Genomic DNA, 26053 nt, shown 5'->3' on the forward strand with positions numbered 1-26053 from the left:
GGGAGAAGAGGGTTGCATTGACAATCCAACACAATGGGCAGCACATTGAACACATTTTATAAGTGATCAGAAACTTGTAAATAACTCATGAAAGAATAAAGTTACGTTAAAACCAATCACACCATTGTTTTTCTTGTGCAATTCTCAATAGGTTTGATGTGTCACATGACCCTCTTCCTATTGAAAAAACAAAAGTTGGATTCAAAATGGCCGCCATGGTCACCACCCATCTTGAAAAGTTTCCCCCCTCACATATTAACTTCCTGTTTGTGGCACATTAGTATATCACCAACCATTCCCATTTTATTAAGGTGTATCTACATAAATGGCCCACCCTATATAAAAACATTATTGGGTCCACTAACAACAAATATTACTAGCAAATCCGAACTCTTGTGTAAAAATCAAGCAAAAAAATTATACCCAGAGCTAAATATAGTACAGTTGTGGAGAATAATAAACCATACCAAAGCCTAACTTAAACAACAACCTTGCTATGGGCAACTAGGTCAATTTTCCTTTATACCAATTTTAATAAATCTCCCCCTGTGCGTTTCAAGCATGATCTTTAAATGTTAGGCATGTTCTCTAATTCTCGTTCTTAGTTTTTCCAACATATTGGGCACAAGAGGCAACATCACTGGTTGATTTTTATTATTATTTTTTTATAAAGCTTCTAATAACCTTTGATGTTCCCTCTTAAAGATGAAACCTGTGTTGTGTTCGGAAGAGAAGAACTGATCACATATTCAAGCAATTCACCTCATATTCAACTAGATACTAACTTTGTTTGGGCAGTTGCTATGCAACTGAATCTGTGTTTAGTTATCACCTAGTTTTGCCTGATTGATTAGGGTGGAACTGATGATCGCTGTTCATTTACATATGAAGGCCTTACTTCATTCTGGATGTTTCGTTAAGCATCTTCTAGGTGCATTCCCTTGTACAGTCGTGGCCAAAAGTTTTGAGAATTACATAAATATTGGAAATTGGAAAAGTTGCTGCTTAAGTTTTTATAATAGCAATTTGCATATATTCCAGAATGTTATGAAGAGTGATCAGATGAATTGCATAGTCCTTCTTTGTCATGAAAATTAACTTAATCCCAAAAAATACTTTCCACTGCATTTCATTGCTGTCATTAAAGGACCTGCTGAGATCATTTCAGTAATCGTCTTGTTAACTCAGGTGAGAATGTTGACAAGCACAAGGCTGGAGATCATTATGTCAGACTGATTGGGTTAAAATGGCAGACTTGACCTTTTAAAAGGAGGGTGATGCTTGAAATCATTGTTCTTCCATTGTTAACCATGGTGACCTGCAAAGAAACGCGTGCAGCCATCATTGCGTTGCATAAAAATGGCTTCACAGGCAAGGATATTGTGGCTACTAAGATTGCACCTCAATCAACAATTTATAGGATCATCAAGAACTTCAAGGAAAGAGGTTCAATTCTTGTTAAGAAGGCTTCAGGGCGTCCAAGAAAGTCCAGCAAGCGCCAGGATCGTCTCCTAAAGAGGATTCAGTTGCGGGATAGGAGTGCCACCAGTGCAGAGCTTGCTCAGGAATGGCAGCAGGCAGGTGTGAGCGCATCTGCACGCACAGTGAGGCGAAGACTTTTGGAAGATGGCCTGGTGTCAAGAAGGGCAGCAAAGAAGCCACTTCTCTCCAAAAAAAACATCAGGGACAGATTGATCTTCTGCAGAAAATATGGTGAATGGACTGCTGAGGACTGGGGCAAAGTCATATTCTCCGATGAAGCCTCTTTCCGATTGTTTGGGGCATCAGGAAAAAGGCTTGTCCGGAGAAGAAAAGGTGAGCGCTACCATCAGTCCTGTGTCATGCCAACAGTAAAGCATCCTGAGACCATTCATGTGTGGGTTTGCTTCTCATCCAAGGGAGTGGGCTCACTCACAATTTTGCCCCAAAACACAGCCATGAATAAAGAATGGTACCAAAACACCCTCCAACAGCAACTTCTTCCAACACTCCAACAACAGTTTGGTGAAGAACAATGCATTTTCCAGCACGATGGAGCACAGTGCCATAAGGCAAAAGTGATAACTAAGTAGCTCGGGGACCAAAACGTTGACATTTTGGGTCCATGGCCTGTAAACTCTCCAGCTCTTAATCCCATTGAGAACTTGTGGTCAATCCTCAAGAGGTGGGCGGACAAATAAAAACCCACTAATTCTGACAAACTCTAAGAAGAGAATATGAAAGAATGGGTTGCTATTAGTCAGGAATCGGCCCAGAAGTTGATTGAGAGCATGCCCAGTTGAATTGCAGAGGTCCTGAAAAAGAAGGGCCAACACTGCAAATACTGACTCTTTGCATAAATGTCATGTAATTGTCGATAAAAGCCTTTGAAACGTATGAAGTGCGTGTAATTATATTTCACTACATTACAGAAACAACTGAAACAAATATCTAAAAGCAGTTTAGCAGCAAACTTTGTGAAAACTAATATTTGTGTCATTCTCAAAACTTTTGGCCACGACTTTTGTTGGGTATTCTGGTATCTGGAGTTCCATGACTGTGTCTTGGTCTAGTCTAGTGTGTTATCTGTGTATTTCAGAATCTGGAGTTACACTTTCTTGCTGTGCTTGAGATACATTAGTTGCTGTGCTGTTGTATTGTCCAAGCTGATTTGAATTCAGATAGGGTCAGGTCACTACTGCCCGATTTCTGTTTACTGTCATTCATCTGCTATCTAGCTGTATGCCATACACCTGCCGGCCACTCCATTGCTGCATCAACTCCTTCTTTCATGACCCTCAGCATTTGATTCCTGTCATCCACCAGGGAGTTTGATTCAGAGTTTCCACATTGCACCCACGCGGAAATCTCGCCCGTGCGAACCCAGCCTAAAGGTGATAAACATATGGCATTTCTGACCCTTATGCAGCAGAGGGATAATGAATTCAGACTCCTTGCACATTTCAGGAACAATTTTGTCCAGTAATATTATTGGAAGACATATTACAGACATTGTGTCAGATTGCAGTTGATAGCTAGAAATCCCAATAACAGGTACAAGGATAAGAGTAACCAGAGGGCTATTGCTGCAACAAATTGCTTCGACCGGAATTTGCACTGTGTACAGATAACTGCTAGATGAACGAATTTACTTTGATCTGAATTTCAGGAAAATTTTGATTTACCACAAAGCAGAATTTCCTCATGTTTCGTGGAAACGAATCTATTTTTCCTGAAATGGCAGTAAAAATATAATACCTTAATGACCTCATCCATTTGTGTGCGAGCAGGCCATCACGGCCATCTTGATTGCAAAATCTTGTGCGGGGTGACATATAACCAGCTGTGATGATGTCATCACGTCACTGCATCTGAGGGGTTCAATGACAGGGGGCGGCGTGATCCCTGCTCCCCGTCATTGGGCTAGCTACATACAAAGGAATATGCTCCATGGCAAAGTAATTAATCACAAAGCAAATTTCTTTGGGAAATTCAGCGCAGCAGCCGAGTCAAATTTTTCATAACTTAACAATAGCTCAACTCTAATAATAATAAACCAGACAAATAAAAAATTAAAATAAATATTCTTCACATGTTGTACCGTAGTTTGATTTATAGCCTTTTATCAGGATAAAACTAGAGAAACTAATTTGCTGAAACATTGATGAAGCAAATTTCTAACTTTTTTTTATCCCCCTTTAAGGGCATACACTTTAAAGAATATTTGAAGCTTGAAAAAGAAGGGTGAGGCAATGAGGCAACTGGTTGAAAATAGGTAAAATGGAAAGCAGAGAAGGGGCGACAAGAATAGACAGGAGGAGAATTAGAATGAGAAGAGGAAGGGCTGGAGAGGGAGTCACTGAGTGAGATGCATGCTGCAGCCCAGTGATGTGTATGAGCAGTAAGAGAACAGCACAGAGTGACTGGGAGGAGGGACACACCGCAGAGACACTGGTACACACAAGGATGAGGAGGGAGAGGGACACACCGAGGACACAAGCACAGTAAGTGTTGAGAATACTGCGGACGCATGCATTTGGGCTCAGGGCATGCATTTGGGCTCAGGAAGCTGCTGCAGTGAAGGCTGGGGTGCAGTAAAGGGGATGAATTGGGGGGAGTCAATACTGGAATAATAGTGGTTTGCAGTGTAATGTAGTGTAGTATGGACTGCTGTTTTTACAGAGAAGGCTACCAGGTTTATCAATGGAATAGTGTGTAGTACAAACACACATTTTCCCATAGAGAAAAAAAAGAGCTGTTATGTTCTTACTATGCATTTAACGTAAGCTATAGGTGAGTAATATATATTATAACCTATATAAAACCCAGCATCATGTCGAAGAAAGAATGCTGTGTTGGTTGTATATCTATTCACACCTTAGCAGAGCGCTTTTGAGGGACTGCAATGGTTCTGCATGTTCAATGTATATATATAAGACTTCAGGGCATGTGTTTTTGTTCCTTCTACTCTGCACAGAAAAGGCAGAGCCAGATACCACATTCACTGGCACAGCAAATGAGCACATTAAACATATCACTGAAGCAAAACATATGTCGCCAACCATAAGCTGCACATCATGTAGCGGTATGGCGATTTAAAAGCTATTAAAAGTATTGCACTGCAAACAGAACATCATATAGACGCTGCTAATAGCAGTATATCATGCTCCTAGGCAGTCGATACATTCCATCACACACAGCCTCTCAATAGCAGTATTTCATGCTTCGTTTGATAATAAGGGCATATTATATGTCAAGTCCAATAACATGAGCAAATCATCTAATGCTGGGTTTACACATAACGATCAGACTGTAGTCCGATAATTTATTATCGCAATGGTTGTCTGAGCTGCCATTAAACACACTAATCTTTTCCTACAATGGGTAACATTTTTAGAGGAAAATTCATTACCATTATAGCAAAATAAAATGCTTCTATTCCCTATAATGAGATTTTCTTTTTCACACTTTAAGTAGGTCAAATATATTCCCAATTTTCATTATCATTGGTCATCTACAGTTGGGTTATAGCAAAAATCAGTATGTGTAAATGCCTCCTAAGGACACAATGTCACAAGCATTTGACTTTAGGTGTAATTCCGGTGACAAGCTGCTCGCTAGGTGTAAAGTCTCATTCTATACAATGCCTGACAATTATTCATTTCAATTATTCACATAAAATGGGTGAACTATTAGATGCATACAAGAGCCAGATACGTCAGTGTAATTCTCTGCACAATGCATACACAAGCAGGCATAGCCAGGTCACAGGAATATAAAAATGTAGTCTCTGTACAGTTTCAAAAGTAATTACATAAAAATGATTTGGGAACAAATGCGAGGGCTGCTAATGATATAGTGCATAATGCTGCGGCACAGCTTACCTTGACAATACATGGCACACAGCATACGGTAACCTACTGTTAAACCATTGTGTATAGTAAAGTACTTACCACCTAGGTTGCATTGAAAAGGCCAACACGAGCTGCTGACATATCTTACTTTTCTATACAGCTGAGAATCAATTTATGCCTCATTAATGCTGTTAGGATAATGTCTGCCACTTTCTATGTACATTTTTCTGGTGACATGATACATGCATCAATATATTTCATTCTGTGCAGGGATTGGAGCAAGTGCCCGTGGTGCTGAAACATTTACCGGATTTTATGTGTACAATGAAATGCAAAACAGTATTATGTGTTATCAACTGTCCTAGGGCCAGCATACTGGCAACAGTGCTCGCTACAAATTCCAGACAGGGGGGGTAAAGGCCCTATTAGACTGAATCATATTCTTAGCAATTATCGGGAACAAGCATTCACAGGAACACCCATTGCCAATGAATGGCCTGTATGATCCTGCAGCCAATCAAGCAAAAGCTTATTTGTCAACTTATTAGCATCTTTAATCGGGATGAAAGATGAATGATTATCTGCAGTACATCTCCCTGTGTAAAGGCCCTTTCACACTCAGACAGGACAACAACCGATGGATGATAAACACATCCATTAGCGCTCATTTGCACAGGCCGAGGGATGCAGACTGGATGTGAGAGGAACTAGTGCTTTCACAGTTGTTCCTCCCTCATTCAGTTCTGCTGATTATTGGCAGCACATACCTGATTACACAGGCCGATGTAAACTGAATGTGGGGTGAACGATTACTACTGCAGTCATTCTTCCTCCATTCAGTTCTGCTGATTATCGGCAGTACATACCTGATTACACAGGCCGATGTAAACTGAATGTGGGGTGAACGATTACTACTGCAGTCATTCTTCCTCCATTCAGTTCTGCTGATTATCGGCAGCACATACCTGATTACACAGGCCGATGTAAACTGAATGTGGGGTGAACGATTACTACTGCAGTCATTCTTCCTCCATTCAGTTCTGCTGATTATCGGCAGTACATACCTGATACACAGGCCGATGTAAACTGAATGTGGGGGGAACGATTGCTACAGCAGTCATTCTTCCTCCATTCAGTTCTGCTGATTATCGGCAGCACATACCTGATTACACAGGCCGATGTAAACTGAATGTGGGGGGAACGATTACTACTGCAGTCATTTCTCCTCCATTCAGTTCTGCTGATTATCGGCAGTACATACCTGATACACAGGCCGATGTAAACTGAATGTGGGGGGGAACGATTGCTACAGCAGTCATTTCTCCTCCATTCAGTTCTGCTGATTATCGGCAGTACATACCTGATTATACAGGCCGATGTAAAGTGAATGTGGGGGGAACGATTACTACTGCAGTCATTTCTCCTCCATTCAGTTCTGCTGATTATCGGCAGTACATACCTGATTACACAGGCCGATGTAAACTGAATGTGGGGGGAACGATTACTACTGCAGTCATTCTTCCTCCATTTAGTTCTGCTGATTATCTGCAGTACATACCTGATTATACAGGCCAATGTAAACTGAATGTGGGGGGAACGATTGCTACAGCAGTCATTCTTCCTCAATTCAGTTCTGCTAATTATCGGCAGTACATACCTGATTACACAGGCCGATGTAAACTGAATGTGGGGGGAACGATTACTACTGCAGTCATTCTTCCTCCATTCAGTTCTATTGATTATCGTCAGCACATACCTGATTACACAGGCCGATGTAAACTGAATGTGGGGGGAACGATTACTACTGCAGTCATTCTTCCTCCATTCAGTTCTATTGATTATCGTCAGCACATCCCTGATTATACAGGCCGATGTAAACTGAATGTGGGGGGAACGATTGCTACTGCAGTCAATTCTCCTCCATTCAGTTCTGCTGATTATCATCAGTACATACCTGATTACACAGGCCGATGTAAACTGAATGTGGGGGGAACGATTGCTACTGCAGTCATTCTTCCTCCATTCAGTTCTATTGATTATCGGCAGTACATACCTGATTATACAAGCCAATGTAAACTGAATGTGGGGGGAACGATTGCTACTGCAGTCATTTCTCCTCCATTCAGTTCTGCTGATTATCATCAATACATACCTGATTACACAGGCCGATGTAAAATTAATGTGGGGGGAACAATTGCTACTGCAGTCATTTCTCCTCCATTCAGTTCTATTGATTATCGGCAGTACATACCTGATTATATAGGGAGACATGCTGACAATAATCGGGCATTATCCTGATGAAAGATACCTATTGCCCAACAAACAGGCATTAGCTCGTTCATCAGCTGATTAGCTACACGATTATACAGGCCAATTATCAAGGATGAGCATTTCTATGACTGCTTGTTCCCGATTACTGGCCTAAATATCTTTCTGTCTAATAGGCCTTAATAAAGCATGCACTGCCGATAATCAGTAGAACTTAAAGAGGGAGGGACTACTGCAGTACCAAACATTCCTCCCATATTCACTTTGCATTGGCCTATGTAATACACCAAGGCAATCGAGCGCAGATGGATGTGTTTATTATCTATCGGCTTCAATCCTGCCAGAATATTAGGAAGTGTAATAAGGCCCTATGCCCTTCTAAGAAGCCTCAGGTGAATGTGTTATCAAAATATAAATCACAACACTATGTCCATACCCAGATCACCAAAGAAAAAGCTACCATATGTAAGCAAAAAATATATACTTTATTAGCACAACACAATAAAACACTTATAATGGAGTCTTACATCATTGGGTGGAGTTAAACAGGTATAAAAGAGGAACACAGGGGGAGGGGACCGATAAATGTGAATACATATGGGGAAGCAGCAAATGTAATTAAATATATACACAAGTGTAAACGTTGCCCCAAGTTAGTAACAGAAAATGAAGGAAATAGATACTACAGCAGGTTTCCGCACACAGGCAAAGAGCCTAGTAAAGTACATAGCAATAGTGCCTCAGGTAGACCAGGAACCACATATAATAGCTCATTAAATTGTAAACAAACGTATTAACGGTCACATCATCCATCCAGTGTCCCTCACTTACCCTACGCGTTTCGCCGAATGGCTTCATCAGGGAAAGTGAGCAAAATATAAATCAACCAACAAAAGAAACGACAATTTGAGTCATTTGTATCCCCAAAACATACATGAGACATGTGAGATATAAACAGAAAAAAGGGTATTCAGCCTATCCAAGATAACCACAGCTGCAAGAAACAGGAGTTTGACAAGTGTACCTTCAACAATAAGTTTTTGATTCCACAACCTCCAGCCGGCAGTACATGTGGAGACAAACATACTTACCTGCTCCCCACCTCTCGGTTCTAGCTCTCGGCATGTGACCCAGAAGTGATGTGCTGCTTGGAGACACGTCACTATTGAGGTTAGTCATCAGCTGCAGAAGCACACGTGACCATGTCCATGTGAATGTTGACAGATCAGAAGGGAAGTGCAGACCAAGAGTCAGGGAACATGAACCAAGCAGGAAGGAGCAGTAAGTATGTTTCGCATCACATGTCCTGGAGGCTGGAAATGGACTTGTCACCATTCCTGACGTCGGTTTAAGGAAATTCTTGTATTCCCCATGTGATTTAAAATTCTGGAGCATCTTTAGTTAGAACTCCATTATCTAATGTTTATGGCTAGTTCAAATAGGTTTCCCACTTTAGTAATAGTGAATTGATATATGCCATCATCTGAGGATTTTTAGGTATTTAACCAATCACAAGAACAAAAAAAGGTCAAGGTCTCTAGTATTTTACTAGCACAATTGTATGCCCATCTCCAGGAATTGTACAGAGAACTCTAACTCTGCCCTATTAAAGTAAAAAGTTATCCTTCATTCTAGTCTGCTTTTCATACAAGATCAAATTTGATACCAGTCTTTCACATCTCTAGGTAACTTAGCACCTCTGTTCAAGTCAGGGTCAGGTTAGGACTTTTGGACCAAGCCAATAATATTGTTACATCAGCCATTCAGCCGTATAGCTCTGTTCTGTATGATTGACTTGGAGCACAACCTAAATAAGCTCCAGCTTCTGCACAGATGAACAGATGCAGAATTCATGGTTCTTCAACAATGGCAAATCATCCAGGTCATAAGGCAGCAAAGGAACCATTCAGTATTTCAAATATCCAATAACAGGGGGGTGTCTAGAAGGAAACAAACATTTTTTTACAGCACTGCAGTTGTAAATAGCAGTCTTTGTATGCACTTTCATAAGGTCATTTTATATTTACAGTGGGATGCGAAAGTTTGGGCAACCTTGTTAAGCGTCATTATTTTCCTGTTTAAATCGTTGGTTGTTACAATAAAAAATGTTAGTTAAATATATCATATAGGAGACACACACAGTGATATTTGAGAAGTCAAATGAAGTTTATTGGATTTACAGAAAGTGTGCTATAATTGTATAAACAAAATTAGGCAGGTGCATAAATGTGGACACTGTTGTCATTTTATTGATTCCAAAACCTTTAGAACTAATTATTGGAACTCAAATTGGTTTGGTAAGCTCAGTGACCCCTGACCTACATACACAGGTGAATCCAGTTATGAGAAAGAGTATTTAAGGGGGTTAATTGTAAATTTCCCTCCTCTTTTAATTTTCTCTGAAGAGTAGCAACATGGGGGTCTCAAAACAACTCTCAAATGACCTGAAGACAAAGATTGTTCACCATCATGGTTTAGGGGAAGGATACAGAAAGCTGTCTCAGAGATTTCAGCTGTCTGTTTCCACAGTTAGGAACATATTGAGGAAATGGAAGACCACAGGCTCAGTTCAAGTTAAGGCTCGAAGTGGCAGACCAAGAAAAATCTTGGATTGACAGAAGCAACGAATAGTGAGAACAGTCGGAGTCAACCCACAGACCAGCACCAAAGACCTACAACATCATCTTGCTGCAGATGGAGTCACTGTGCATCGTTCAACCATTCGGCGCACTTTACACAAGGAGATGCTGTATGCAAGAGTGATGCAGAGGAAGCATTTTCTCCGCCCACAGCACAAAAAGTGCCGCTTGAGGTGGACTAAAGCACATTTGGGCAATCCAGCTTCATTTTGGAATAAGGTGCTGTCTACTGATGATACTAAAATTGAGTTATTTGGCCATAACAAGGGGCGTTATGCATGGAGGGAAAAGAATGCAGCATTCCAAGAAAAACACCTGCTACCTACAGTAAAATATGGTGGTGGTTTCATCATGCTGTGGGGCTGTGTGGCCAGTGCAGGGCCTGGGAATCTTGTCAAAGTTGAGGGATGCATGGATTCCACTCAGTATCAGCAGATTCTGGAGACCAATGTCCAGGAATCAGTGACAAAGCTGAAGCTGCACCGTGGCTGGATCTTTCAACAAGACAACGACCCTAAACACTGCTCAAAATCCACTAAGGTATTTATGCAGAGGAACAAGTACAACGTTCTGGAATGGCCATCTCAGTCCCCAGACCTGAATATAATTGAAAATCTGTGGTGTGACTTAAAGAGAGATGTCCATGCTCGGAAGCCATCAAACCTGAATGAACTAAAGATGTTTTGTAAAGAGGAATGGTCCAAAATACGTTCAACCAGAATCCAGACTCTCATTAGAACCTACAGGAAGCGTTTAGAGGCTGTAATTTCTGCAAAAGGAGGATCTACTAAATATTGATTTCATTTCTTTTTTGTGGTGCCCAAATTTATGCACCTGCCTAATTTTGTTTAAACAATTATAGCACACTTTCTGTAAATCCAATAAACTTAATTTCACTTCTCAAATATCACTGTGTGTGTCTCCTATATGATATATTTAACTGACATTTTTTATCGTAACAACCAACGATTTATACAGGAAAATTGTGGCGATTAACAAGGTTGCCCGAACTTTCACATCCCACTGTATATGCTAATTTTATTGTATGAAGATATTTTTATTCTTAATTTGTATTACTTCAACTATAGATATTAGCTATTGTACTGCATATTGTATACACTGGCTAGAAGAAAAAGCTTACTTAAAATAGCTGATAGAAAAAGCAAGGGGTAAAACAGTGTTAATAGATGAGACAGCTATAAGGATTCTCCAGATGACCTCTGGGTAGTTTGAGGTCTGTCACCCAGCACCCGTACCAATCATCTGGGGCTGCCACAGCTCCAGACAATATACTGTGTACAAAGATGGAGGCAGACAGCTCCATATACTATGTAGTGGCCAGGCCAGGGTACTACAACTCATCTCCCATTCAAGTAACTGGGAGTTGAGCTTAAGCTTAAGTACACCAGTGCTGGAATCTACCCAGTGTATGGACCCTTTTGCTTCTGCTTTGAACACTGTTTCCAAAAAACTGGCAGCCTAAAACGGCTGATCAGTTGGGCTGCCGGGTGTCTGACCCAGAGGATAGGTCATCAATGTATGTTGCACCCCTTTATTTCCACAGGAGTTGGATCACAATATTAAAATGAAATCAAATAAATAAATATATATATATATATATATATATATATATATATAGCAATTGGCAAATGTTAAATTACCAATCGTCTTTTGTCTATTGTAGGAAACTTGGGCAAGGAAAAACTGGAGTAGATGTAAATAGTAGCCAGTCACATTGCTTCTTTTATTTCTCGATTATCCTATCTATTACATCAGCTGTTATAATTGGCTAAAAGCTGTTTGGTTCTTGAGCAGCCAAATCCCTCTTGACTGTAAATCTTCCAGTTAAATGCTTATTTGACTGCTAAATGTGCAATAAACTTCTTAACTGAAACAAGGACATTATTTAAGTGAAATATGACAATCTTTTTCCACGAATCAGGGAGAACGTCACTTGGTACCCTTTCCTAGCTATGACTGATGCAACTGCTTTTGCCTCACCACTCATTCATCTAGCAAGCCTTATTATGGATCCATGTGTATAAATTTAAGGGGTTACACTGTACCACCGTATGCCTCAGAATTTATACAAAGGTTATTTTGCATGGGTTTATTTGGAAACTGTGGAGTAAAATGTGATGCCATTTTCCACAGCATGCCACATTACAAAGGTGATACAGTGCTGTACAGAGCCACCATATGGAAGCAAACATAGGTCTTCAATACAAAGCCATAGGGACTTCATACACCATCGCATAACTTTGATCCACATATCTCTGGTTTAAAAAAATATATATATTTAGATTCCCTTCATTATTATTATTTATTTGAAAGTGCCATTAATTCCATGGCATTGTACATCTTAAAGGGGGTATACATACAGAAAAAAATACAATACAGACCAAAAGTTTGGACACACCTTCTCATTCAAAGAGTTTTCTTTATTTTCATGACTATGGAAATTGTAGAGTCACACTGAAGGCATCAAAACTATGAAATAACACATGTGGAATTATATACATAACAAAAAAAGTGTGAAACAACTGAAAATATGTCATATTCTAGGTTCTTCAAAGTAGCCATCTTTTGCTTTGATTACTGCTTTGCACACTCTTGGCATTCTCTTGATGAGCTTCAAGAGGTAGTCATCTGAAATGGTCTTCCAACAGTCTTGAAGGAGTTCCCAGAGATGCTTAGCACTTGTTGGCCCTTTTGCCTTCACTCTGCGGTCCAGCTCACCCCAAACCATCTCGATTGGGTTTAGGTCAGTGACTGTGGAGGCCAGGTCATCTGGCGCAGCACCCCATCACTCTCCTTCATGGTCAAATAGCCCTTACACAGCCTGGAGGTGTGTTTGGGGTCATTGTCCTGTTGAAAAATAAATGATGGCCCAACTAAACGCAAACCGGATGGAATAGCATGCCGCTGCAAGATGCTGTGGTAGCAATGCTGGTTCAGTATGCCTTCAATTTTGAATAAATCCCCAACAGTGTCACCAGCAAAGCACCCCCACACCATCACACCTCCTCCTCCATGCTTCACGGTGGGAACCAGGCATGTAGAGTCCATCCGTTCACCTTCTCTGCGTCGCACAAAGACACGGTAGTTGGAACCAAAGATCTCAAATTTGGACTCATCAGACCAAAGCACAGATTTCCACTGGTCTAATGTCCATTCCTTGTGTTCTTTAGCCCAAACAAGTCTCTTCTGCTTGTTGCCTGTCCTTAGCAGTGGTTTCCTAGCAGATATTCTACCATGAATGCCTGATTCACACAGTCTCCTCTTAACAGTTGTTCTAGAGATGTGTCTGCTGCTAGAACTCTGTGTGGCATTGACCTGGTCTCTTATCTGAGCTGCTGTTAACCTGCGATTTCTGAGGCTGGTGACTCGGATGAACTTATCCTCCGCAGCAGAGGTGACTCTTGGTCTTCCTTTCCTGGGGCAGTCCGCACGTGAGCCAGTTTCTTTGTAGCACTTGATGGTTTTTGTGACTGCACTTGGGGACAGTTTCAAAGTTTTCCCAATTTTTTCGGACTGACTGACCTTCATTTTTTAAAGTAATGATGGCCACTCGTTTTTTTTACTTAGCTGCTTTTTTCTTGCCATAATACAAATTCTAACAGTCTATTCAGTAGGACTATCAGCTGTGTATCCACCTGACTTCTCCACAATGTAACTGATGGTCCCAACCCCATTTATAAGGCAAGAAATCCCACTTATTAAACCTGACAGGGCACACCTGTGAAGTGAAAACCATTTCAGGTGACTACCTCTTGAAGCTCATCAAGAGAATGCCAAGAGTGTGCAAAGCAGTAAGCAAAGCAAAAGGTGGCTACTTTGAAGAACCTAGAATATGACATATTTTCAGTTGTTTCACACTTTTTTGTTATGTATATAATTCCACATGTGTTAATTCATAGTTTTGATGCCTTCAGTGTGAATCTACAATTTTCATAGTCATAAAAAAAGAAAACTCTTTGAATGAGAAGGTGTGTCCAAACTTTTGGTCTGTACTGTATGTACAATAGGCATGAACTTACTAACAAACTGGGGGACACAGCCTGCGGAGCTTACAGCCTACAAGCCAGAGGGAAAAGGCACAGTAGGTGAGGGTTCATAATTCTAATATAAACTGGAATTTTATTTATTTTTTTAAATATTAGATATTTTATAACAATGTCTTCTTCTTCCCTTTGGAATATTCCTTGAATACTCTATTATTTTAGGAAAATATAGGCAAGAAATTGCAGAGAACATATAAAAATGACTATAACAAATGCATTAGTTCATCATAACTACATTTTCGGTTGAGTCAAATATTCATTTATTCAATATCTGCAAAATGTATATGCATTGCTCCACAAGGAGAAGCAAGAGGACATTTCTGTCAAATATTATTGATTAGATCATTGCATTCCCAGTCTACTGAAATAACTGAATCTGAGAGTGCATATATATACTGCACTTGCTCCTCCATGGATAATGTTTGATGTATAAACACAATTACTCCAGTTTTCATTACAAACACCATATGAAGCCTCCAAACCTTTTTTTGTTTCACAAAGTTTTTATTGATAATAGGTAAAAGGTAACATTTGACAATACTTCCCATTGTAGCCCAGTAATACAAAGAAGAAACAGTAGCTATCCATCAGATCAATAAATACTATTATCGGTACACGTATATCTTTTATCTGTAAGTGAAGGGCAACTCAGACTCTAAATAATTGCCTAGGAAAAAGTAGGAAGGTGGGGAAGGGAGGGAAAGGGGGGAGAGGGGGAGGTGAGGGAGTGTTGAACTGAGAAACAACATAACAAAACGGAACAAAGCAAATGCCAGAGAAAAGCAAATAGACAAAAAGGAAATAAGCATTAAATAATAATTTGGATGGAGCCAAATATAAAATTAATTTATGCTAAAGGGCGGGTATTCTTTCAGCCATTTACTCCAGTATTTCAAGTAAGAGTCATAGGAACCTCTCCTAGAAGCCAGCGTACCCTCCATTGTGAAGTTATACATGTAACTTACCCTACGCACTAACTCATTAAGTGTAGGCACCTGAGTAGAATGCCAGTATTTAACTATCAACGTCTTGACTGCTATGAGAGTATGGAATATGATAGCCCTATCTAATCTTGGCAAATCCTCAATTAATAGACCAAGAGCAGAGTTCTTGGATATTAAGGACCCTAAAAGTTTGTTCAGTAATATGAATGTGGTATGCCAAGCAGAGTAATAAGTGCATCCTGCCCTATGTAGCCCAACAGAAGACTACCTGCCGCTTCCCTACAGGTAACTCATAATTAATCATTCACACTGTTGGACTGGTAGTCCAGACAGCCATATTGGCATTATACTCAACCCCATCAGCAAAAGTTTTAGCCTCCGGTCAATTTTCAGACTCCTTCTCTATCACAAACCGAACTAGACAGGGGTGTTCCCTTTCCCCTTTTATATTCATTTTAGTTATGGAACCTCTGGCAGAAGCTATTAGATTCTCAAAAGAAATAACAAGCATCAATATAAATGGGGTAGATCACAAAATAGGGCTATTAGCTGATGATGTAATTATAGCTGTAACTAAACCCCCAAGAGTCTTTACCGGCAATTATGAACCTCCTTTCAAAGTTTGGTGACATCTCGTACTACAAACTCCAAACCTTGTTTTAATGCTAACAATATTAGCTTGTCTCTACAAAATAATTGATAGCCTACCAGTCCAACAGTGTGAATGATTTATTATGCGTTACCTATAGGGAAGCGGCAGGTAGTCCTGTTTGGGCTACATAGGGCAGGGTGCACTTATTACTCTGCTTGGCATCCCACCCTACAGTACCCTAATGATTTTTGCTATGAATTGTGGAAATTACAGTAAATAATTTTCAGCAGAATGCTTGTTACAAGTTTTTCTCATGATTTATTTGCCTGCCTGGCTCGCCATGTCACATGTATGGTCACCTATTTTTTTCCTGGTTGAAGATGAGTAGATTTCAGACAGGGCCACAGTGCAAGTATTCTGTGTTGTGGAGGGATAGGTAAATAACTGACCCTAGAAATGCCTTATAAAAAATGAGAAGGGCCCTATTAATCCCTGCCTACCAAACACAGAGGACCCACCCCGATAGGCAGGACCCCATCAAGAATCTGACCCTATGCACCCATTAGCCCTATCAATATATCTTACTCCTATGCCAACATGACAAAGACTCTTCAGGATATCGATAGTGAAAGTCACCAAAACAAGACAGTAGGAACCATTGAATAAAAAACTCCAAAAGTGGCACTATTACTTAATTTGGAGTCTGATCTATTGCATGTGCAATATTGGCCTAAGCTCCTACTGATAAACATTCTATGGAGCCTGTCTGTGCCTAAAGAACAGATAAATCTCTGTAAAATGGTGGGTAAGCAGAGACCATCCACCTATGATCATCTAAACTAAAGAGAGGTGATTAGTATAACCACACAAATCTCACCGGTAAAGGTCATCATAGGCATAAACATATGTAGTAATTGTAGTCCAGCAGTCGAGAGAATAAAACCTTGAACTCTTTATTGCTCAAAATAAAAATTTAGACTCCAATGGTATAAAGGTGGTGTACAGTCAACGCATTTTGGTTATACAACTTTACCCATGTCATTAGTAAGGTTGTATGACCACAACACATTAACTTTATACCGACTTTACAATATATTTTACAATATTTTAATCTCTAGAATGCTAGACTACAAGTACTACACCCAGAATACTCCACCTGTGACTACTGGTGACCACAGATATTGGCCCTATTCCTAAAGTGTGGTGACCAATATAGGAAGTTAATAGGAGCTCAGGAACGAAGGACTTAAAACCTACAGAAGAGGGGATCTGAAGGGTGAATGGACAGCAGTAGTAAAATTTTGTTAGGTTACACAAATGTAGTTTTAGGTAGTTTTATGTGGAATTAGGCTTTAATAAAAGTAAATAAAGCAAATTTCTTTAGTTTTCTTTACATAATTCTTAATTTTTTTCTGTGTGCATTGTTACCCCGTATAATAGCAAATACCGTCCATTTAAGTTACAAAAAAAAGGTGCACCCAACCGATACGTGATCTGTCAGAAGTGGGACTACACTGATCGAAAAAAGAACATTGCAATGAGATGAGGGGGCGGGATAAATATTTAGTAGTGTTTCTTGATTTGTCTATAACAAGACAACAGCTTTCCACAAAGGTTGTCACTGAATAAGAGACAGTTCATGGATTTGTTTTTGAATTGGAACCAAAAGGCAAACATCCAGATTTCAAATTTGCCAAAAGATGTGCCAAATTTGCCTACCACATATGCCTGCCAAGCAAAATCACTAGCTTTGTCAGAAACATCATTATCCTTGTAGGCAAAACAAGCAGAGCCACCTGACCTCCTGCGCACAACCTCAATCTTTACAGGGCATTTACATTCTGTATGAGCTTTCCACAGAACAGCCATGCAATGTAATGCTTGGGGATCCACTGGGACAAGGCTACCTAAACAAGGGTACAGAGAGATAATGACATATTTGGCAGATTTACATCCGTAAAGAGGATCTGCCTGCTCATAAATCTGATCTGAAATGTAGGCTAAAGTTTAACCTTCATCTGTAAATACTCATCTGTGAAATAACTGGTCACACATTTACCAGTTCCATGTTGCTGTCACCACCGGACATCTGCGAAGCTCTGTCAGATCTTCTTCAGAACCTCCTGCTTGAGGTTCCTTTTGTTTTGCTTTCGTTTTCTCATCTCGTTAGCCTCTCTCAGCTGTCATGTAGTTGCACTGATTGCATCCCTTTAAATCCCTTCCCATACTGCATCACTTTGCGGTTAAACTTCCTGGAGTGTGTGCATGCTGGATGCTACTACTACTGAGTCTTCTACAGATAAGTTTTGTTCATTCATTTGTGTTTTCCTGTTTGCTGGATCCCAGGTGACCCTGACTCCCTCTGTATCACGTGTAGGGAGCTGGTGGTAGTGTCCCCTCACTATTATAGGGTGTTCAGGTGTCATACAGTCGAGGAACGAGGATATGCAATCATCTACCATAGAGATTTTTGCATAGGCTGAGCAGTAAGGGAGAGAGCCAGGTCTGTTACAGGGCTTACCCTCTGGTTCCTTAGTTTTGGATCCAGTCAGTCGGATCTTCATTTTGTGTCTTCTAGTTTCTGTACACCTTCCGTGACAGTTGCCCTCTCTACCGTATTTGGATGTGAGTGCCATTTACTTCACCATAGGCAGCAGAAGGTTTAAATCCCTCTGCCATTTTTAGGAGCACTTGTATGCTTCTTTCCTCTCAGTGATCTGTATACTATAGACATGAAGAGTTTTTGATAGCAGTTTCATTTACCGCAATATTTAGTTTTGATTGATGAAAAGAAGCAGTGAAGGGCAGATCCAGTGACTTACAGGTTATGTCTCCACAGATTTCAGTTCTTCACTTTCCTTTTCTTCTCTATTTGATCCATACCCTAACAGACAGGAGTCTTTGGTCAGGGGTGTTCAGTATTACTATATGGGACATGGTAGATGGGGGACTATTAAGATTTTGCAAATCAGCCGACAAATTTGTATAGACAATCTGTAAACTCCCATTTTCATACAGGACACTGACATCCTGCTGCTATTCCCAATACTGTGCCCGATGTGCTCCCACAAACACTATACTGTCAGAAATAATAGTGCCATAAAGATCCCCCATACAGTAGTAATAGTGCTCCCAGACTGTCCTGATTAATAATAGTACCCCAAATAGTGACAATACTCCCCAAGATTTCCCTCAATAACAGTGTCTTTGATAATGTGACCTATAATAAAAATGCCCCTACAGTACCCCCAGTAGTAATAATGCCACCCATATTTATAATGCTCTTCCTGCAGTGCCCCCTGTAACTTTAATGTCCCTTTGCATTTACAACTCCCCTGTAGTGCCCCCTGTATTATAATGCCCCTGTAGTGCCTATATATATATATATATATATATATATATAGTACAAACCAAAAGTTTAGACACACCTTCTCATTTAAAGAGTTTTCTTTATTTTCATGACTATGAAAATTGTAGATTCACACTGAAGGCATCAAAACTATGAATTAACACATGTGGAATTATATACATAACAAAAAAGTGTGAAACAACTGAAAATATGTCATATTCTAGGTTCTTCAAAGTAGCCACCTTTTGCTTTGATTACTGTTTTGCACACTCTTGGCATTCTCTTGATGAGCTTCAAGAAGTAGTCACCTGAAATGGTCTTCCAACAGTCTTGAAGGAGTTCAGGTCCGGTGACTGTGGAGGCCAGGTCATCTGGCGCAGCACCCCATCACTCTCCTTCAAGGTCAAATAGCCCTTACACAGCCTGGAGGTGTGTTTGGGGTCATTGTCCTGTTGAAAAATAAATGATGGTCCAACTAAACGCAAACCGCATGGAATAGCATGCCGCTGCAAGATGCTGTGGTAGCCATGCTAGTTCAGTATGCCTTCAATTTTGAATAAATCCCCAACAGTGTCACCAGCAAAGCATCCCCACACCATCACACCTCCTCCTCCATGCTTCACGGTGGGAACCAGGCATGTAGAGTCCATCCGTTTTCTGCGTCGCACAAAGACACGGTGATTGGAACCAAAGATCTCAAATTTGGACTTATCAGACCAAAGCACAGATTTCCAATGGTCTAATGTCCATTCCTTGTGTTCTTTAGCCCAAACAAGTCTCTTGTGCTTGTTGCCTGTCCTTAGAAGTGGTTTCCTAGCAGATATTCTACCATGAAGGCCTGATTCACACAGTCTCCCTTTTAACAATTGTTCTAGAGATGTGTCTGCTGCTAGAACTCTGTGTGGCATTGACCTGGTCTCTAATCTGAGCTGCTGTTAACCTGCGATTTCTGAGGCTGGTGACTCGGATGAACTTATCCCCTGCAGCAGAGGTGACTCTTGGTCTTCCTTTCCTGGGGCGGTCCGCATGTGAGCCAGTTTCTTTGTAGTGCTTGATGGTTTTTGTGACTGCACTTGGGGACACTTTCAAAGTTTTCCCAATTTTTCGGACTGACCTTCATTTCTTAAAGTAATGATGGCCACTCGTTTTTCTTTACTTAGCTGCTTTTTTCTTGCCATAATAAAATTTCTAACAGTCTATTCAATAGGACTATCAGCTGTGTATCCACCTGACTTCTCCACAACGCAACTGATGGTCCCAACCCCATTTATAAGGCAAGAAATCCCACTTATTAAACCTGACAGGGCACACCTGTGAAGTGAAAACCATTTCAGGTGACTACCTCTTGAAGCTCATCAAGAGAATGCCAAGAGTGTGCAAAGCAGTAATCAAAGCAAAAGGTGGCTACTTTGAAGAACCTAGAATATGACATATTTTCAGTTGTTTCACACTTTTTTGTTATGTATATAATTCCACATGTGTTAATTCATAGTTTTGATGCCTTCAGTGTGAATCTACAATTTTCATAGTCATGAAAATAAAGAAAACTCTTTGAATGAGAAGGTGTGTCCAAACTTTTGGTCTGTACTGTATATGTATATATATATATATATATATATATATTGCTCCCCCCAATAGTTTCAGTATGTAATGCTTCTCCGCCCCTGCTGCCTGTAGTTAGTGCCAGTATATAATGCTCCTCTGTCCCCTATAGTGCCAGTATATACAGTATATTATGTCCCCCTGTAGTACCAGTATATAATGCTCCTCCATCCCCCCTGTAATGCCAGTATGCTCCCACCTGTACAACCAGTATATAATGCTCCCCACTCCCTGTAGAGCCAGTATGTTATGCTCTCCCCAGGTGCCAGTTTATAATTCTCCCCCCAGTGCCAGTATATAATGCTCTTCCCAGTGCCAGTATATAATGCTCCCCTAGTGCCAGTACATAACAGTTCCCACAGTGCCAGTGTCTTGGTGCCCCCAGTACCATTAAATGTGCTATTATTTTTGCAAAAGTAGTACACATAAAAAACTACTCCTGTTTGAAATCACCATAAAACCGGACAGAAGACCCAGGATAGTGGACCATTAAAGAAAGTAGCTGAGTACACCTGCTATAGCGAATATATGATTTGGTCCTTTAGATGTATTTATATGTGCCCAATTATAAATCTTAGAGTGTTTTACTTGTTAGGCCAGGGCTCCACTGTGATTTTATGTGTTGCAATTATCAGGCTTTATAGTTATGGTCAGAGCTTCTTGATTCTTATACCTGTGCCCATCACCTCACCTTATGATGCTAGTCATTGTGCCTCTCCCTTCACTTATAACGCACAATTTTCATGGGAGATATTGGCTGAGAATAAATAGACCACTCATTAGGGAGTTGTAGGCCTCTAACAGGCACCTCCAGGGTTTAGCCGTCGCCTGTGTGCCATGCAGCCTAGTTTCCGAAACTAAAGAAGGCAATACAGTTAATGCCATGAAAGAACCCCTACAGCTCCTCACATGAAAAAAGAACTTAAGGCCCTTATACATGGGCTGATGATTGGGTAGGAACAATGCTCATTCCCAATCATTGCCCCATGTGAAAATGCTGTCGATCACCTGACAAATGCACAAATTACAGTTTGTTGAATGATCACATCTTTTGTAGGCAGAACACCACCTTTTGTTAACGGATGTGCTGCTGACAAATGGAAACCATATGGGAATGAATGATCGTATTAACAATCATTCATCCCCACGATTGCTGCATGTAAATGGCACTTAGCAGGCGACCATCAAAGTGCTGTATCAAAGATTGGTGCACTTTAGAGGGCAGGAATCTACCTCTGTAAAAGGTCCTTTCTTCCAGCTGTTCATGCGCCAGAAACTGAAACTTATTTCAGCTATACTTTATGCAATTTCTGGTGTAAATTATATAAAATCAGGCAGCCCACGGGAAGCATCAATTTTGATGTAAATTAGTTTTCCCTTAGTCCTAACAGCAGCACAAGTGGGGGATTTGCCCCTGTGAAACTGGTCAGGACAGGCGGAATTTTTATTGAACAAAAAATCTCTGCCAAGTATCATGAATTAATTAATTGATGCCACCCCTATATAACCCGCCCCCTGCCTGGACGGGGTTGCTTTCTTAACAAGTAATTCACACAACCAAAAGGGTGGGAAATTTGTGTGCTGCTGTTAGGACTAAGGGAAAACAAATTTACGTCAAAATTGACGCTTCCCTATGGTCCTAACCAGCAGCACAAGTGGGGAAGTAGCAAGGACTTTACACAAATCTGGGAGGGCAAAATATTATGTTTGAACATATATACCAACAAATAATTTCTCTCAGTCTAAGGGAGGCAGCACTTAGAATAGAGCATCCAAAGGCAGCTCCTTCAGCTCGCCTTGAATCTATACGGTAGTGAGAGATAAAGATGTTCTGGGAACTCCAAGAGGCGGCAGCGCAAATCTGGTCTAAAGGAATTAATTTCCTTTCAGCATACGACGTAGATACTGCCCTGGTCGAATGGGCAGAAATAAATGATGGCGGTGACAGATTTGGTAATAGAAAGGTCAAACGGATAGTGTCCTTGATCCACCTACTCAAAGTAGGTTTGGAGGCTTTAGGCCCTCTGTTTTTCCCTGAGTAGGCTAGAAGGAGATTCTCAGATCTTCTGAAGTCCAGTGTTCTGTGCAAATATATCGTTAGAACCCTTAGAATGTCCAGGGTGAGTAACTTTTCCTCCTCTGGAGACGTTGGAGCAGGGGAAAACTTTGGTAATGTTATTTTCTGGTTAAGATTTGCTAATGTAGGCACCTTCGGCAAAAAGGTTGGCAGGAACCTCAACAGGACCCTGTCCTGGAGGAAAGTTAGGTATGGCTCTGCCGCTCCTAGAGCTTGAAGTTCCCCAATTCTTTTAGCCAAGGTAATGGCTAATAGAAAGGTGACTTTGAGAGATAGGAATCTCAAGTCTACCTCGTCTAATGGCTCAAAGGGGGGAACACACAACCCCTTTAGCACTATTACTAGATCCCATTCAGGGATCGGTCTCAGGATGCTAAGTTTAAGTCTCTGAGCTCCTTTAAGGAACCTCCTGATTAGGAGGTCTTGAGAAATCGGCCTACCAATACATGCCGACAAAGCAGAGACGTGAGTTCTGAGTGTAGATGGGCTTAGACCCTTGTCTAGACCATCTTGAAGAAACTGTAGGATCGCAGAGAGAGGAGGATCTGAGGGAACTACCTCTCTCTCAGTACACCATAGAATGAAAATGTTGTATATCCTGGAGAATTTCTTGTTTGTGGACTCCACCTGGGAGTGCGAGATTGTTTTCGAGACCTCCGCAGATAACCCTCTAGCATCTAGAAGGGACCTGTCAATCTCCAAGCTGTCAGACTGAGCCTCTAGATCTAGACAGGGACCTGTGTCCTGATACACTAGGTCCTGTATTAGGGGAAGTCTCCAATATGTGCCCTGACTCATCTGCATGAGCTGGGTGAACCAAGACCTCTTTGGCCAGAATGGTATGATGGCTATCACTGAGGTCTGGTCTTGCTTGATCTTCATCAATACCCTTGGTATCATGGAAATTGGAGGGAACACATAAGCCAGCCTGAACCTCCAAGTTATGGACAGAGCGTCTATCGCTACAGGGTTGTCCTCTTTGTAAAGGGAGCAGAACCTGTTCACTTTGGCGTTCAAACGAGTTGCCATCAGATCGATCTCTGGAGTTCCCCAACGCTGGACAATCCTGGAAAAGATGTTCTCGTTCAATGACCATTCCCCTGGAATGGGAAGGCCCCGACTTAGGCGATCTGCCACTACATTGAGGTCTCCTCTGATATGAACCGCCATTAGGTGGGATAGGTTTGTCTCTGCCCAAGCGAGAATAAGTCCCACCTCCCTCAGGAGAGTCTGGGATCTCGTACCTCCCTGTCTGTTTAGATAAGCCACTACTGTTGTGTTGTCTGTCCGGACTCTCACCGCCTGACTGCGAATGAGAGGAGCAAAATGATTGAGGGCTAGTCTGACCGCTCTCAACTCCCTCAAATTGGAAGAGAGAAGTCTCTCCTGAGGACTCCAGGTACCTTGTACTGGATAGTCCTCCAGATGGGCTCCCCAACCTAGAAGGGAGGCGTCTGTGGTCAACGTAATCCAACGCGGTTGGATCAAGGACCTCCCATCTGTTAGGTTCCTGCACCACCTGAGTGAAGAACAGGCTTTTACAGACAGGGAGTGCATCCGATCCAAGTCCTTTGGCTTGCGACTCCATACGGTTAACACTTCTTCCTGAAGTGGGTGTAGATGCCATAGGGCCCATGGAACTGCCTCTGCATGCTGACATCCTCATGAAAACTCTGATAGACACCCGTCTGGGTGGAAGTAGAAACTCTGCTGCTTTTATTACTCTGTCTTTCCTCTGTGGTGAGAGGGACAGTATCATCTGTTGTGAGTCGATCACAAACTCTAGGAATGTTCTCGTGGTGGATGGGATCAACTGTGACTTGTCCCAGTTTATAAGCCAACCTAGAGTCTCCAGAGTGTGGAGAGCTTGCTGGAGGTGAGTCTGCAAGACGACTGCGGAGGCGGCTTTTAGCAGCCAGTCGTCTAAATAGGGGACGACTTCTAACCCTAGAAGCCTTAAATGCGCTACAACAGGAGACGCCACCTTTGTAAAGGTGTGCGGGGCAGAGGAGATGCCGAAGGGCAACACAGAAAATTGGTAGTGCTTCACTACACCGCCTATGGTCACCGCAACTCTGAGGTATTTTTTTGTGCGCTGGATGGATGGGAACATGAAGGTAAGCATCCTTCAGATCTATCGTCATTTGTTTCCTTCAGGACGTCTCTGGGTCCTGTCTCTCCTCTGGAACCTTGCTGGTCTACCTCTTCCTCGACCCCGAAAGGACTGTTGAGGAAGGGACTTCCCTTTTTTATCAGCGAGGCCCTCCATTAAGCGATCCAGCTCAGAACCGAATAGTCTACCCGGCTCATAGAGAAGGGAGCAGAGGTTGAATTTCAACCACAAGGGGCGTCTACTGGCAGAGGAAAGTGCCATAGATTTGGCAGCTAACTTTAGCTGCTGCTGGGATGCATCAGCCCAAAAATCTATCCCTAACAAAAGGGTCTTGAACTGGTCCAGTATATCATCTCTGGCAACCCCAGAATCCAGCTCAGACTGAATTCTAAGAGTGCGGGTGCGGATGAAATTCGAGACTTCACTGCTGGAAATAGCCACAGAGGCAGCAGCCGCAGTGTAGTTGCGTCTAAGTGAACATTCAGCTCGTCTGTCTAGGGGGTCATTTAAATTACTTCCATCATCAGAGAGAACAAGAGTTCTCCTAGAAAGCTTAGATATTGCCATATCTACTTTAAGAGGTGGAAACCAACTCTGGGAGTCTTTCTCCTGTAGGTGAAACATTAACTTAAATCTTTTGGTCAGGACCGGACCTTTTTCCAGGTGTTTCCATTCCAAAGCAATCATTTTTTTCAAAGAATCATCTACTTTGAAGGCCCTTGGCCCCCTAGAGGTGGATTGTGGAGCTTCCCCATGCTCAACATCCTGGTCCCTTGACCTGATGGAGCGAAGTAACCTCTGAGTTTTTTCGGCCGAGAAGAAAAATGGCGCGTCCTCCTCATCAGAGGAAGAATTCTCTTCTAAGGAGACGACTTCTTCTAACATGGGGACTGGCCCCGGAGAGGCCTCTCTAGGTCTTTTGTTCGAAACCGCGCCTTTTATCTGCGCGATGGAGGTGTCCATGAATTCTTTCATCCAGGAGAACATCTCCACCATAGTAGGTTATGGATTCGCAGGTCTGGGTTGGCAACCTGGACAGCGGTGGAACTCATATCCATCAGGCAAGGGGGTG

General features: G+C 41.5%; 1 protein-coding gene across 1 annotated transcript in view; it reads left to right on the forward strand.

The window, feature by feature from the left end:
* The first annotated feature begins 3952 nt into the window (after positions 1 to 3952).
* Positions 3953 to 26053, forward strand: part of LINGO3 (leucine rich repeat and Ig domain containing 3) — a 107254-nt gene continuing 85153 nt past the window's right edge. Inside the window, exon 1 of the mRNA XM_044283210.1 lies at positions 3953 to 3983. The gene's annotated coding sequence lies outside the window, so the exon portion shown is untranslated. The remainder of the gene's footprint in view (positions 3984 to 26053) is intronic.

The sequence above is a fragment of the Bufo gargarizans genome, chromosome 1 (assembly GCF_014858855.1).
Source record: "Bufo gargarizans isolate SCDJY-AF-19 chromosome 1, ASM1485885v1, whole genome shotgun sequence".
NCBI classification, from domain to species: domain Eukaryota; kingdom Metazoa; phylum Chordata; class Amphibia; order Anura; family Bufonidae; genus Bufo; species Bufo gargarizans.